Here is a 5,507-nt window from a genome sequence, read left to right on the forward strand (position 1 = left end):
TAGGAGAGTCTGCTGGCTTCTCCCCGGGGGGTGGGGGGTTGGCTGGTAGACAGACCACTTGTGCGAGTGCAAGGCCATAAATTTCTGCTGGTATGAAACAGAAGTGGTTTCCCAGCGGGAACGCTGAGGTTTCTCCTCACCGGAGCTCTTTAGTGGCCTTCACCACTACGGCTGTGTGTCACCGAAGAACACAGCGGCGCGTGGGCGAGCACGCGAACACACGTGTGTGCAGCCCGCGCGTCAAGGGCCGTGTGCGTGCATTTCCATCCACTGAAACAAAAACAGGAGCCATCGGAGGGACAGTAGGACAGACCAGGCACAGGGAGGAGGAGAAGGTGAGGAGAGGTTCCTAAATTAGGATTGGCTTGGCAGTGGCGTCGACGCAAAGAAAGAAGGAGGGTCAGAAATTTCACTGACAAGATTAATATGCAGTTGATGGGAAGGTTTTCGCAACAGGCTGCCAACAAATAAACACAATTCAGGGATGCCGTCTCCCTGTGGGGCATCCGCTGAAGGGTGCACAGCCATTCCCAAGATTCCATGGGGGTGATCCAGTGTCAGGTGCTTCTTCTTCATGTCAACCAGAAATCAAACCTGATACCAACATGGAAAAAAATATATAGACTGAAGAAATATTTCAAAACTACACTGTCTTAAGTTAGCAGCCATGTTGCAACTCTACATGAGCTGTTTCACACGATATTACAACAGGAATTCAGATCATTTAGGTGACTAATATAACACGTATGCACAGAGTCTGCAGGTCTGTCTTGAAGACACATGCTGGAGACCCGCTGGGAGACAGAAACTGTCCTAAGCCTTCTGCGTAAGTGGAGCCCACGGAGCCGTAGCTGTGTCCAGCACCGCTCGCTCTGACAGAGTCACGTCTTGGATCCCGACGCCGATGTCTACAACCCAGGAGCTACCGCAGTGCTGGCGGTCTGTCACGTTTCAGATCAGAGCTGAGCCACTTTTACGAGCTTTCAGCCATCCCAAAGCTCAGGCGTGGTCACGGAGCCGGAATGCTCACGGACGATCGCAAGGCCTGCTGGGTAATCCCTGACCACTAATGTAATCAAGTGTGGAACGATGACTTCACGTTATCTCTGAGAGAGACTTAAAGCAGAAGCCACATCTGACGGCAGCAGATTTAAAACAAGACTTCATCCTCTGAGACACGAGGCTTCCTGTCCACAAATGAGGCTTCAATCTGCTGAAATGAGCCAGTCACAAGCATCTCAGTCCCCTGGAGGACCATGACCTAAAATCGACCTTGAACTTCAAGGAAAAAAAACCTTAGCTAAACACTTAGCTAAACACAAAACCGACACACAACCACACACAAACACACAAACACACACACACTCTCACTGCCAGCTAGCAAGGTGGTATGCCCCCACCAACCCCAGGGCATGCGATGTTTACATAGGCAGTCTGTTCCTAGGGAGCAGCAGAGCAGGCAAACTACAGGCGAGAAGGATGTGAGATCAGGCAGGCTTGGTTCCGTCTCCCCCTCACTCAGCAGGCAGAATGCTCATCACTTTCTCCTGTTGTCAGAGTCCATGGATGGGCAGGGCCAAGCACATTTCTCCACATTTAAATTTGGACTTTAGCACAGTGACCGGAGAGGCAAGTGTCTGGTATGTCAGAGCCACGTACCGACCCGCCTGCTGGCCCGTCGCATGGCTGTGCTTTATTGTGTTTTGCTCATCCAAACACTCCTCACTTCTGCTCCTCACGTCTCCGCTCATCTTGTGCTCACTCTCCACTCCGGCACCGGGTCATACAGTTAATTTCCGCTCCGCTGATTCGTATCTTTGCACCGGAGGCTGTTTGTTGAGTTTTCAGAGCAATCTCATGGAGACAGAGGCATTTTAAGAGAGAGAACGCTGGAAGGAGCCTGAGAAAACACTGGAGAAGGAAGTTGTTTACGCTGTCTGTGCTTGGTTCGACTCAAATATCCTCCCAGTAGGACCCAGTGACCTCTGACCTCCTGGAAAAGAAGACGACCACCACGCTGTCTCTGGAGTGCCAGTTTGGGTCGCGTGCAAACTCTGCTATAACACATCACACATATCCTTCACCATCCACAACAGACCTTATACACACAAAATTAACACCCTCACTCACTCTTCAGGGTGCCTCAGTGGTCTTCACTCTCTGTCACTCCTGCATGCTGTGACGGTCACCCTCTCTCTCATTACACAGCGTAATCATGAACATCTGTTGTCGGATTGTCATAACACACTAAGAGTAAGAAGTCATAGTCTGATCATATACAAGTGTAAGTGGTCATTGGTCATATCGCACTAAGTGTAAGAAGTCATAGTCTGATCAATAAATACAAGTGTAAGAGGTCATAGTCTGATCATATCATACGAGTGTAAGAGGTCATAGTCTGATCACATCACACCAAGTGTAAGAAGTCATAGTCTGATCATATCATACGAGTGTAAGAGGTCATAGTCTGATCACATCACACTAAGTGTAAGAAGTCACAGTCTGATCATATCATACAAGTGTAAGAGGTCATAGTCTGATCACACCACACTAAGTGTAAGAGATCATAGTCTGATCACACCACACTAAGTGTAAGAGATCATAGTCTGATCACACCACACTAAGTGTAAGAGATCATAGTCTGATCACACCACACTAAGTGTAAGTCATAGTCTGATCACACCACACTAAGTGTAAGTCATAGTCTGCCACCAGTCTCTGGCACTCAACAGAGGGCTTCTTAAAATTACATCAAAAATACATTAACAGATGCGACACAAACACACACGCACACAAGCACAGACACACACACACACACACACACACACACACACACACACACACACACACACACACACACACACACACACACACACACACACACACACACACACACACTGGTGTGCCCACTGGTGAATTCTAAAAGTAACACGTACTGGGGGCAGTGGGAGGATTGCTGTCTCCAGGCACACACTGGCTGCCTGCTCCGTTAACTGAGAGGATTGTAATAACCGTGTTGACAGACATGTCTGAGCAGCTGTGACACACATAAGGCCCCAACACACATTAACCCTTTAAGGACAAACCACTGCACACTAGCCAAGCCCTAAATAAAGAACTTACTCCATACTTACGAGAGTCCAATATATGAGGCACCCCTATAATGATATCTGACCAGGTTCATTTCTTCATAGCATCAGTCTACACCAGGGTCTGCATGAAGGAGGTCTATACTGGGGTCTGCATGAAGGAGGTCTATATTGGGGTCTGCATGAAGGAGGTCTATACTGGGGTCTAAATGAATGAGGTCTATACTGGGGTCTGTATGGAGGAGGTCTACATTGGTGTCTACATGGAGGAGGTCTATACTGGGGTCTGCATGAAGGAGGTCTATACTGGGGTCTGCATGAAGGAGGTCTATACTGGGGTCTGCACGAAGGAGGTCTATACTGTGGTCTGCATAAGGGGATCTGTCAGTTGGAAACAGTCATAAATGTGTAAACCCAAAATTTCACTACAGGGTATATTTTGGCATGTAGGAGAAATATGTGCCTATTTTAAAAGACACACAGGATAGACACACAAGAGACACACATACGAGAGACACATGAGAAACACACACACGGCTTTTACTAGAGCTGAGCTCTGGTACTCACAAAGGCCACTTGGGGGCTCTCCCTGATCTGAGAACAGCTGGAGAAACACAGAAGACAAGGGAGCAGGCATTTCCTCCAAACAGCTGGCTAAACAACTCGCCTAGTCTAACACGCGCACACACACACACATACATACACGCACACATACACATACACACACACACACACACACACACACACATACACACACACACACACACACACACACACACACACACACACACACACACACACACACACACACACACACACACACCCAGGTTGCATACACTAGAACATCACTAAACACTAGACAAAACAGTCCTTCAAACACTCTGCACACCTTCCCTGAGCTCCGTACAACCCCAAACACCTGCGGCTGTGTGCACATGGCAACTCCAGCTTTAAAGTCAACACTAAACAGTCCTAATCAGGCTTATACATGGGAGAGACCTTCAGAGTCTTACTGCCACATTCCCGCGGATATGAACAGATCACGGCGGTTTCATAGCAATAGAAAGGTAACAGAACGTAAACAGCGAGATCCCATGTGCTGCACAGCATCCAGCTGGAACACACAGTACACATTCACTCTGTGTACTGTCAGAGTCCGTCCATACTCTGCCTGAGAACAATATAAAAGAGCGAGAGGGAGAGAGAGAGAGAGAGAAAGGGAGAGAGAGAGTATGGAATACATATCTCGCTAGTGGCTTTATACACCAGAGATTGCCTCACATCTAAAGCTTTACAGGCTGTAAAAGTTTTATCATTGACTAAACGTAACTCCACTAAACTCAGTTTAAATGCTCAGATAGAACCAGAGCAGGAATGTGGACTGTAATTAGAATATTAACCTGCGACTACGAGGGGTCACTGGGGATTCGGGTAATCTCCTTCCCCCAACAGTGAACTGGAATCTCAGAATCTGTCAGGGGTCCAAAATCTGGGAACCTTATGGTACCACGCAATGGCATTCCCTGTATACAACTTCATAGACTCTCAGGGTCTCTCTGTTCCTCTACTGGACGTCCAGCAGTGTCTCTTTAGAGTCTCTTCATCTGTCCACCAGGCTGACCGCATGCTGAGTCCTGAGTTATGTCCTGACCTGATCTCCCTCTCTGTTCGCCTGTGGAAAAAAGGCCATTTGATCTCGTCTCTGTATCTTCTCTCCTCTCTTTCTATATCCAGGAGAGCAAGCTGACACCGAGAATATCTCACGAGAATTATTTCCTCGCAAAGCTAGACAGCAGCGTAACCGTCCCCCTTTGGAAAATGCTTACAAGAGGCATTTTAAAAAACGTAAATAGCTGCCGCTGTGCGATTCTTGGCTTGGCACGGCCAAGTAAACACGGTGACCTTTTTAATGGGCGCTGAGTTGGGCCCTCAACGGATGGAGGCCGCGTCTGTCACCACGGAGAAGGTGGAGCAGGGTGGGTGTCTGCCATCCATCACGTCTGCGCGGGCGGGTCGTTACCAGGCGGAAACATTGTTCACAGCTTATCGGAAAATTTAGACCATGGGTGGGAATATTCGCAGACGCGGGAGCCTGACAGGTCAGGGTCCGGCATGACGAAGATGGAAGGAAACCAAAAAAAAAGTCAGCGAGAGGTAGGGGGGGTTGTGGGTGGGGGTATCAGCGGCGTGCCAGGCTGCCAGGGTGGGGAGCTTTGGCCTGTTTCCACCTGCCAAACGACGGGTGACGGGCGACAGGGAAAAATCCTTCCGTGGTTGAATACCAACAGCAGCACGGGATCCTACGGCATGCCTCGGATTAGTGGAGCTCGGGCTGAGCCGGGAATTGCCGTTCCGCCAGACAAAGGGAACTTAAGATCGCAATTGTCAGTGTGACAAGACAATTTTTCAGGACGATTC

Source organism: Electrophorus electricus, chromosome 25 (assembly GCF_013358815.1).
Source record: "Electrophorus electricus isolate fEleEle1 chromosome 25, fEleEle1.pri, whole genome shotgun sequence".
NCBI lineage: Eukaryota > Metazoa > Chordata > Actinopteri > Gymnotiformes > Gymnotidae > Electrophorus > Electrophorus electricus.